Here is an 11,822-nt window from a genome sequence, read left to right as displayed (position 1 = left end):
CGCGAGGAGGATGACGGGCGAAGGGCGGCAGGCGGCCGGCCGCGACAGCGGCAGGCGGGCGGTCGCGGCAGCCGATGGGTCGCTGGCGCGCGGCGTAAGGACGAACACGGCAGGCCCGAGGCGGGAGGCGGGCGGCCGCGTCAAACGCCGTAGCCGAGGCCGGCGCGCGGTCGCGCGCGGCGCCTGCATGCACGCCGCGTTTACTGACGCCAGGCATGGCGTCTCGTAGGCGGAAACCGCCCGTCCACACGCCACGCCGCGGTCAGCCCTGACTGTGACCAGTCAAATCAGGGCGACGCGTGACTGAGGCCGACGTGGTGGGCCGGCCGCGTGGCCAGGTGACGGCTCGGCTCGGCTCGCCTCGTGTCGGCTGCTGAGCGATTCGCCCCGCCCTGCAGCCCCGTATACACGGGCGCGCGGAGGTATCGACGTGGACGGGCGGGGCAATTATTTTTAAATAAGACGATCGTGCCCCTGATAGCGAAGGGGTATGGAAAAATCTCAGCCTTTGATGTGTCTAAGGGATGTGCACCAAAGCAGAAGTGAATCATATTACCCTTGTAAACTAAAGTTGGCACTTTGTTCTCAGATAGTCAGCAATAATTTTCGCTAGTGGTGCAATGCATAAAGTAATCACAGCTTACAATAACACCGAATGCACAAAATATATGATGGCTTAGCTTCAAAATAATATTCAGTAAGCAAGCAGCATAAGAACAGAAAATAACATACAATTGGCTTCTTTTCGTCAATTTTCGCATGAGAAATTACTCCTTCTTTTTTTGCAAGAGAAATTTCCAATCTATTCATCAATCATGGTAGTACAAAGAACACAAGAGGTAACAAAAATTACAACTAGCTCTATGGACCACCTAGCGACGACTACAAGCACTGGAACGAGCCGAAGGCGCGCCGCCGTCATTGCCCCTCCATCACCGGAGTCGGGCAAACCTTGTTGTAGTAGACAGTCGGGAAGTCGTCGTGCTAAGGCCCCAAAGGACCAGCACGCCAGAGCAGCAACCATCACCGATGAAGAGAGTTGTAGATTCGAAAGATCAAACCTGGAACCACGCGAATGAAGACGAACAAAAACTGGATCCAAATAGATCCACCGAAGACCAGCACCGACCGAATCCCATGAGATCCGACGGAGACACACCTCCACACATCCTCCGACAACGCTATTCACACCATCGGGACGGGGATAGGACGCGGGAGACATTATTGCTACCGAGGGACATCGCCGCCGCCACACAGCCCCAACCAAGACGTTCAACCTAGCAAAAATGAGAACAGGGTCCCTCCCGCCGGCGGGGGGCCGAGATCCTCTGCACCTCCACAGGCCAAAGGCCATTGGAGGCGGGGCGGATCCGCGGCGGCGCCGACGGGAGGAGGAAGGAGACTTTTCTTGGGGAGGAGGAAAGACTACTCCTTCAATACTCCAGTTTGGGACATTTGGAATTGGTGAAGTCACAGGAAATAACATTTCAACCTCTTCCTTGCAATCGCGCATCGCAGCAAGCTCTACTGGCAACCTACCCAACTAGAAAACAAAAGGAAAAAGAACTTATCATTTTGTTCAAACAATAGGAAGAAGAAAACCATAGAGATTATAACAAAAGAACTTGATCATTATGTAACATACAATCGATGAAGAAAATTAAATATTGTCAGAAAGAACCAGGATCAATATAATTATCAAATGTTTTAACAAGGAGTATACCACGAATTGGGATGAAGAACCATATCAATTAAGCTATTTATTTCAGTTTTTATTGCACGAGTACATATGTCCGGGGAGGATTAGAAGTAACACAAGTTGAGCAAGTGTCAGTGTGTCACGTCTCTTTCGAGGATAACTAACGAGATGCGTGCGTGCCTGGCAAGTGCCCGAGGTATGACATTTTCAGGCGGGCGGGGAGCTGATTTGGAATGCTGATCCAGGCCGGGGTAGCAATAATTGGTGAGGCTGTCGGGTCAATCTGGTTAATGAGTTTTTTATGGTATAATAACACGACGAGGGCGTTAAGATCACGACTACAAATTTCAGATAGTGTTCAAAACAGTTCAATGTTAGCTGTCTAAAACGTCTTATAAATAAGACGAATGGAGTACAATATAATATTGGCATCACCGTCAGGCTTGAACACATAATACTCATAAGAAATATAGCAGGCCCCTCTTGATTTGGCCAAATTCTCATATACTTGAGTGAATTTTCTCTCCGATCCTAGTTTTGGTTCGTAGACAGAGCTCAGATCTGACCCCAGCCAATCGCTTTGACCTGATATAAGATCTGACCCCAGGGATACTATGAAAAAAGAAGTGCTCCTATTCGGCCAAAATGTGCAAGAACTAGATACCAAAATCGCCCCACAAAAACATGTACTTCCTGTTATAATTTGGGAAGAAGGTAGGACTTATAGAAGAACCTGGCACATGAAAGATAATAAGTCTGGCCAAATGTAAAGGAACTGAATACGGCCAGTAAGATCCACAGGCCAGACAAGACAAATTCATACAAGCCGTGCTAGCAGTCTGAAGACGTAGCTCCACATGAATTCAAGAGTTTTGGTTCCTAGCAGAACATAAGGATTAGAAGGTCCTGCTTGCTCTAGTTTAGTGAAAACTGGCACATGTTGCATCCCCGGAATCCGTGCACTGCTCACATTCGCCAGGAGGGTTCTTCATGAGCTCCCTAGCCTTCCTGCATGAATTCAACCGAAAGGAATGGAGACGTCAGCTAAAAAGGTCCCCGATATGCAGCCAATAACTACATGATTATCCGTTCCGACAAAAGAAAAAAGAAAAAAACTATTATATGATTCCTCTTTCTGGGGACAACATCATAGGTCCCTAAAAGTTACTGATGGCACTTTACAAAAGAGCTTCTCATCATCACCATTTAAGAGATGAGAAGCAGAAGCAGTTTAGGGAAGTAAAAAAACGTGGAAAGAATTGCACTAGTGGCACATAACTGCTCCTCGCAACAGTAGAAGTATTTTCCCAACATAAAACCAAACTAGAATTCGGAAGACACTCAAAAGAGATAAGCATGTAAGAGAGTAGGCTTACTGTAGTTCACCCTCGATTTCGGCATTCCCAGGATCTAAATTGTGTGCGTCCAGGAGAGCATCACGGGCTTGTTCATACTCCTGGGTGCAGAGCAAATCAAAGAGCGTGACCAAACTGCAATATCAATATGAATTATGAAATAGGTCATAATTGAACACACTGGTTAGCTAGTCGCACCTTGAGTAGCATGTGAGCTGCAGCTTGACGGTAGCAAGCTTTTGCCCAATCAGGTCGCAGCATTCGCACATGAGAGCATCTGACAAAGCACCTTCACCATCACCAATGAGCAGTTTACAAACACTCCTGTTTGCATACAGTGTTGCACTCTCCCCATGAGCTATTGCCTACGGTCAAACAGATGAGGTCATGCAGATATTAATCTCAACTTAAAATGTCATCATACAGAAGTTTTATTTTTAATTAATGCTCATTCATGGGATTCATGCAGGCTAGCAGGTAGAGTGGTGACACACAAAAGTTCTGTTTTAATGGTTCACACATGCTAACAGGTACTCCCTCCATTCCAAAATAGATGACTAAGCTTTGTACTAATGTTAGTACAAAGTTGGGTCATCTATTTTGGAACGGAGGGAGTAGGAAACTGTCTAAATTACTACTCAGTAAGACAGTAATACTGCAGAATATAGAGCACATTCTCTTGCTACACAGATTGGCTTGTTGTACGATCAATCTGGATAAAGCTAAATAATTTGATGCACTGTCATGAACTTCTTATGGGTTCTGGGGATGTAAGACAACAACCAAGTTTGATGATAGAATCTTCATTCATTCTGCCCCAAATAGTAATGCATGAATGTTAGCACATTCTTAATGTATACTGGCTTCAGATCATATACATTTTGGATAACCCTTGGTCAGATCTAATCATAATTTTAGTTTGATCTATAGTCAAATAGATGGTTTCCATGGAATCATTGTATCCTAGTCGCACTGATCATTACTCCTTCCAGTACACAAAAAAGAGACGTCCCAAGTCAAACTTAGACCAACAATACCATTTAAAACGTTCAAATTGGGTTGAAAATCATACACATAGATTTGTGTAGAGAAGTACTGTCAGAAAATCAATTGGTGTTCAAAATTATATTCCCAAGACCATGTCAATGTCCAAAACGTCATTTTTTTGTGAATTAGAGGAAATATTAATTATTTTTGCCAATCGAACCTTCATATTTTACATTACAAAAAGAGTTACATATCTTCAACCAGTCCCCAGTATCATAGATATAATGCAAGAGGTGTACCAAATCATAAATCTTTGTTGCTATCTTATACTCCTTCTGCTTGAATGCCGTATCAGCCTTTGACTTGATCAAAGCTTTTCTTCTTTGAAGGTGCCGTTGCTCCTAGATAACAAATAAATTAAACATGAATAGAATATTTGAATTTTTGGAATAATCATCATTTACTATGATTTTTTTCTTACCACAAAAGACATCCAAGAACTTTGTGTTCAACATTCTTCATAGTTTGGTATCTAGGTGGCATGTAACTTACCATCGAATGCTCTCGCTGAAGTTAACAATTGCTGTCTAACTAGATGGCAAGCATTCCATAGGAAACATGGGAACATTGGCAAAGATCAAGTGTTTCTTCTTTCACGAAACAACCAAGGAGGACACATTACATAGTATGCCACTTAATTAAAATACACTACTCTTGTGACATTATTACTGGATACTAATGAATAGCACACCCTCTACTTGATGATGGTGTACTTCACAAACGTGGCATGAGATCCATGATTATGAGCCATGTTTCGAGAATTATTGTTCCAGCAAGCATCTAACTATACACAACATTACACGATTTGCTTAATACCTGACTCAAAGATAAGTTTAAGTCAGTTAATAGAAATATGACTAGAGTACAATCTACATGTAAATATCCGCACAGCAATTGCCTTATCTTAGGAGTCAATCTTATCAGGAGTAAGGTGTTCATACTTTTCAACGTTGGAATCAAAAGGACTTTTTTACTCAATGATATGTACTAATTATCCATCACGAAAACTGGATTTTGTTATGAGTTTCTACACATTACCTTCCGCGGTTTCTTCATATTATGTTCTGTTACCAAATATGGGTTTATCATGTCTATAGGTGGGAAGCCATGTTGTGACTACATAATCATATTACCCTTGTAAACTAAAGTTGGTACTTTGTTCTCAGATAGTCAGCAATAATTTTCGCTAGTGGTGCAATGCTTAAAGTAATCACAGCTTACAATAGCACCGAATGCACAAATTATATGATGGCTTAGCTTTCAAATAATATTCAGTAAGCAAGCAGCATAAGAACAGAAAATAACATACAATTGGCTTCTTTTCTAGAATTTTCGCATGAGAAATTAATCCTTCAATACTCCAGTTTGGGACATTTGGAATTGGAGAAGTCACAGGAAATAACATTTCAACCTCTTCCATGCAATCGCGTATCGCAGCAAGCTCTACTGGGAACCTACCCAACTAGAAAACAAAAGGAAAAAGAAAACCATAGATATTATAACTGAAGAACTTGATCATTACATAACATACAATCGATGAAGAAAATTAAATATTGTCAGAAAGAACCAGGATCAATATAATTATCAAATGTTTTAACAAGGAGAATACCACAAATTGGGATGAAGAACCATATCAATTAAGCTATTTATTTCAGTTTTTATTGCACGAATACATTGGAGAAATACTGATACCCAGAATAGTACATACTGCTTCTCATTATCTCATCAACTCTTGTCAACTGTTTAGAATATAGCAAAAGAACATGAACATTGTGTAATGTACAACTGACGTAAAAAAAATATAACATCATGGGGAAGAACCAGGATCTGCATAATGTTTTGGTCAAATGTTTCAACAAGGATTTACTCAGTACACAAGGTTTCCAAGAGAGGTATTTCAGAAAAGTTGAGATTGAGACACCAAAACAGTTCAGTGGAATCACACTCATCCCCATGAAATAGTTAAAAAACGAGAAGTAACTACACACATGAATTCTTTTTAGTCGGTCCGTTAACTGATGGTAGCATTCATATAAGTAGCCTAGAGTAAAAGGATGAAAACAGAATGCCAACAGGACGAAGAACAGCAACAAGTTAGCTAGGAAAGTTCAATTTATTCTAGTGTTTATTGCATGAGAACATTTGAGAAATGCTGCTGCCCAGAATGGTCTGTAATAAGATATGAGATCTCAGTATCTCATCAACTGTTAATTTAAGCACCAATATGATCTTCCAAAATGGCAAAATATTGATAAAATGTTGGACACATAAACCTTTTAAGAACAACGAGTATAGGCATGTTCCTTCATAGGAGTGATCAACAGAAAATGATACATCTGTTGATATAACCATTCAAAATTGGGCTGCATCCCAGTGGTGGATGTGCCATGAGTGACCCAGCCCACCAGAGTTTGGTTCCCATGGTGCAGATTAATATCTCAGGAGGAGCCCCCCCCCCCCCCCCCCCCATAGGTCTTTTTTTATGATAAAGACTGCCAGAATGAAATGTGAAGATAACGTTAATACACACAAGCGCAACTCCCATAAGCATAGTCAATGACACCAAGCAACCTAAACCCATCGCTAAATAGGTCCTTAACATTATCAGAAGAGCTGAATAATAGTACCACTATAAGCTTAACACAATATAGTGAAATTCTGCATACCAGGTCAGCAAATATCAACAAAATATATAAAACACGTACATCATCAGGAATATTAGGATCTGGTCCAGCCTTTAATAGGAGCTTAATGAAGTTGGTATAACCTCCATGCATCGTAGCAAGCAACAAAGGAGTCAACATGGAACCATTGCAATTGACATCAGCACCAGCCTGTAAAAAGAATTGTGCAAAATTATGTTCATGGTGATACCTCCATGTACATGTATATAAGCATGCAGAGATCGTAGAGTAAGCAAATCACAACATCGCATGGAAAAATAATCCAGAGAATACTCACCTTAATGAGTAGCTTCATGCACTTCAATGAACGGTAAACAAGAGCACTCATAAGGGGACTGGTAGTACCATTGATAATGATGTTAGGCTGAAAGCAGGGCATTGTTGTATTAAGATAAGAAGCACAGGTGTTATGATAAATTCAGTAGTTGCATTTGAGATGAACAAAGATATGACTATTAAAAAGCATGTCATCATATAATCAACTGGTGTGTCTGGTGGTTCAAGGGATCAGATGGTAAGTGAGTCCAATCGTAATTCTGACCTAGCATGATTGATTAGTTTTAGGATTGGAATGGGTTGCTCCATTAAATGAATCACACTTCAAAATCTCCTTTGAGTGTCCCTAATAAAATGATTATGTACTGCGGCGTCTAAGTATGTATCAATCCGAGCAACAAGGCAGACCCAGGTTAAGACATATTTGTCCACGTCATATAACTATGCACAAGCTTAAATTTCCCGTCGAAATTAACTGTGAATCAAGAAATAAGAAATAGCAGAGGCCATATACATTTGCGTGATGCTCCAGCAAAATCTTCACTGTCTTATCCTGCTCATTATTAGCAGCCCAAAATAGTGGTGTTCCACGGCCACAGTCTATGTCAACAGGCACTCCTTTTGACAGGAGGAACTCTGTAACCTTGCAGCATCCTGTGGTGAACGAGATGATTCCATAAGTCATGTGGGCACAAGCATTGATGACTGGAGTAGAGTAAATAATTACCAGTACAATGACTAGATTGCAGAAATTAAGTGTGAGGGTGTGTGATAGGGGGAGTACCTATACCCGCAGCATGGTGGAGAACTGTGCGCCCTTTGTCATCTGCTTTCACAAGATCACCACCATGATCAAGAAAGTACTTGACGGTAGCAACATCACCAGACTGAGCAGACACCATAAATGGAGTCGCACCTGTAACAAAAGGCACATTGTTAGCACAATCGTACATCTCATACTGGCAAACATTTACATGGTAGCCACCAAATTGAAAAATGGAGAAAGGGATAGATCAAGACCTAGAGCTGTATCCCCAACCCCAGGAGCATTTACATCTCCTCCAAGCTCCTCCACTAGGTACCTGCAAACCTCTAAATGGCCTGCGCATGCCGCGAGATGCAACACATTACATCCGTTCGTGTTGATAGAAAAAAGCGCCGACAGGTCGCCATTTCTTTTGGTAAGTCTCTTTACAATACCTTCCACAAAAGTAAACATGATTGGATTATAGAAGCGAATAGACAAATTAACAAGTTAGAAAACCAAAAGAAAAGAAGCAAACATGTTGAATGCACAAGAGCCTCCGGAAGTCAAAGTGACCGATCTATCACATTGCTGGACAGAGTCATGCGGTGAAAATACTTGATAAGACACAGTATGCTGCAAATTAGGATGCAATGCACAATTGTACCGCATCATCTTTAGTTCTCACATTATGAAGAGACTGATCAACCCAGTTTGTTTTAACTACAGTATCTAATCATGTGAGCGTGATGATCGGTCCTAAAATTAACATGCCATGGCTGTCACTTAGAAAAATATTTTTGATTGAGCATGAGAAAACCTTTGACAAAGGTATCGGATAGGAAAGTCTTGTGATTAAAACATTCAAGAGAAGTACAGAACTATATATTTTATGACAACTTACATGAAGCAAACTGTACTGAAACTCTGGAAGCAGGCGCACACTGTAACTACTCAAAATAACTGACAGACGCAACCAAATGCAGTCAGAAACAAGGTCATACAGGCGGCCGATTAGGAGCTTCTCATGCAAATCTATTTCTTTTTACTAGCTAGAAGGCCATCTGTGCTTACGCAACGCCCATGTTTTAAACGTACCAACAAATCAAGCGACAATCTGACCAAATCAAGACAACCAGAGCATCACAACAAACAGAATCCGAAGGCAATCGGTAGAGTAGACGGTTACACGCAGCAATGTAGCATGCCTGAACAACCTCCGACCTCGCGAACGCAGCACACGCATGACGTAACCAAGCAAGCGTCGCTAGACTAGAATCGAAGCAAGGAGAACCAGAGCAGCCGGATTTATGAGGCGGAGAAGAGTGGAATAATACGTTTGAGGCGGCCGAGGTTGCCGTCGTGGGCCGCCTTCATGAGAGCCTTCTCACCTGCACACGCGCGCGCGATCGCCGTCAGAAACGCAGCCAGGGTTCAGAGAGAGGGGGGGGGGGGGGGGGGGGGGGGCGCGAAGTTGGGAGCAAATAGAGAGGGTCGGGAAGGGAGGGCTGGACGCACCGGTGCCGTCGTCCTCGACGGTGGGGCGGAGGTAGACAAACGGCGCCGCCATGGCCCGGCCGCGGAGGGGTGGAAGCTTCCCGGAGGCGGCGACGAGACGGAGAACCCTGCGCCGCGGTGGGGAGGGGTTTGGGGGCTTCCAGTTTCGGCCTGCCGCTTCGGTTTGCCTCGTTAACTTTGGCGATGATGGCGACGGCCTGGTAGGCTGAATGAGCCGGGTGTTGGTGCACCGGAACCAGCGCTGTCCAGTGACTTGTGGCCCCGCGCGCACCACCGCTCAGTTGCTCGGACAAAGACCTGGTCCACACAGACTGCCAGTTCTCGGGGGAAGGTTGGCGAGTAGCCGGTAGCGGGTGAGCAGGGGAGACGGGTGCAGAGGTTTCTTGCGAGGGTGGATGAGGTGAGCCAATGTAGGGGTGACACGTGTAGAACAAGGACGAGCGAAAAGGAGAGGACGGGGCTTCCCTGCTCCCGAGTCGTAGTCCCATCCGTGCTCCCAGCAAATCCAACGGCGCACAGCATGCCGACTTCGTTTCCTTCGAGACGAAAAAACCAACCATCGCTCCATCCGTTTCCCCTGAATTAAACTGCAATAACGATAGAAAAAAGAACATCAAGAACCAGACGGCTCGTGCTTCATCTCCCTCGACCCGACAACGCTGCTTATCTGAAATAGGGTTCAGGCCTAGAAGTTAGCATGCCGATGCAGTTCATACGGCAAGGCCAGTTGCCCCTTCACCTCGGTTCTGTCTTCGTGATCACCGCCATCGTCACACTAGCCGCCAGCGACCGCTTGACTACGGAGAACAGGGACTCAGGGAGGTTGTGCTTCTACCGGACTGGGAGGTGTTCGCCCTGCTATGCCCTCGCGCCGTCGCAGCAGGTAACACGGCGTGCACGTCATCTTCGTCCCCGGCGCAGGTGTTAGGGAGGCTGCCGGTCCGACCGCCGTGCGTACGTCTGCGTCATACCCGCGTGGCACAAGCTGCTCCGCGCGCCGTAGCTGCTGGTATACTGCTTGCCGGAGTTGTCGAAGTTGGCCGCCATCTTCCTTGCACTGTCGGGCCGTCTCAAACACCAACATCTGTGTCCTGTACATGTCCGTCCCCTTCCGTCTCTCTTCCAGCGCAGCGCTGTGAACACAAGACCACGCCGATCTCCCTATGCAATAAAGGTTCCACCCGTCGTGGCGCAACTCTCCAGCCAACTCCGGCCAAGGCTTCTAATCTATTCCACATCGGAAGAGCATGTAGAAGAGGCGCTTCTGATTTGTCCCAATCAATCGGTGTTGCCAACTGTTGGGGAACGTAGCAGAAATTCAAAATTTTCCTACGTGTCACCAAGATCAATCTAGGAGATGCTAGCAACGAGAGGGGAGGAGTGCATCTACATACCCTTGTAGATCGCGAGCGGAAGCGTTCAAGAGAACGGGGTTGTACTCGTCGTGATCCAAATCACCGATGATCCTAGCGCCGAACGGACGGCACCTCCGCGTTCAACACACGTACGGAGCGGGGACGTCTCCTCCTTCTTGATCCAGCAAGGGGGGAGGAGAAGTTGATGGAGATCCAGCAGCACGACGGCGTGGTGGTGGAAGTAGCGGTATCCCGGCAGGGCTTCGCCAAGCGCAAGCGGGGAGGAAGAGGTGTCACGGGAGGGAGGGAGGCGCCAGGGCTTGGGGTGTTGCTCCCATGCGCCTCCCCACTATATATAGGGGTGGAGGGGGCTGATTTCTTACCCTCCAAGTCCATTGGGGCATTGGCAAAGGTGGGGGAAAGAAATCCCATCATTTCCCTTCCCCACCGATTATTACCCCCCTTTTTTAGGGATCTTGATCTTATCCCTTCGGGATATGATCTTATTCCTTCTAAGGTGGGATCTTGGTGCGCCTTGACCAGGGGTGTGGGGCCTTGCCCCCACTACCCACGTTCATGTGGGTCCCCCCATGCAGGTGGGCCCCACTTCGGAACCTTCTAGAACCTTCCCGGTACAATACCGAAAAATCCCGAACATTTTCCGGTGGCCAAAATAGGACTTCCCATATATAAATCTTTACCTCCGGACCATTCCGGAACTCCTCGTGACGTCCGGGATCTCATCCGGGACTCCGAACGACTTTCGGATTTCCGCATACTAATATCTCTACAACCCTAGCGTCACCGAACCTTAAGTGTGTAGACCCTACGGGTTCGGGAGACATGCAGACATGACCGAGACGACTCTCCGGTCAATAACCAACAGCGGGATCTGGATACCCATGTTGGCTCCCACATGTTCCACGATGATCTCATCGGATGAACCACGATGTCGAGGATTCAATCAATCCCGTATACAATTCCCTTTGTCAATCGGTACGTTACTTGCCCGAGATTCGATCGTCGGTATCCCAATACCTTGTTCAATCTCGTTACCGGCAAGTCACTTTACTCGTACCATAACGCATGATCCCGTGGCTAACTCCTTAGTCACATTGAGCTCATTATGATGATGCATTACCG

General features: G+C 45.3%; 1 pseudogene; it reads right to left on the bottom strand.

Moving 5' to 3' along the window:
- Positions 1–2,334: 2,334 nt before the first annotated feature.
- Positions 2,335–9,544, bottom strand: LOC109778298 (uncharacterized; annotated as a pseudogene).
- Positions 9,545–11,822: the final 2,278 nt, after the last annotated feature.

Source organism: Aegilops tauschii, chromosome 3 (genome assembly GCF_002575655.3).
Source record: "Aegilops tauschii subsp. strangulata cultivar AL8/78 chromosome 3, Aet v6.0, whole genome shotgun sequence".
NCBI lineage: Eukaryota > Viridiplantae > Streptophyta > Magnoliopsida > Poales > Poaceae > Aegilops > Aegilops tauschii.
Note: the sequence above shows the minus strand (reverse complement) of the source record. Positions and strands in the feature narration are given on the sequence as shown.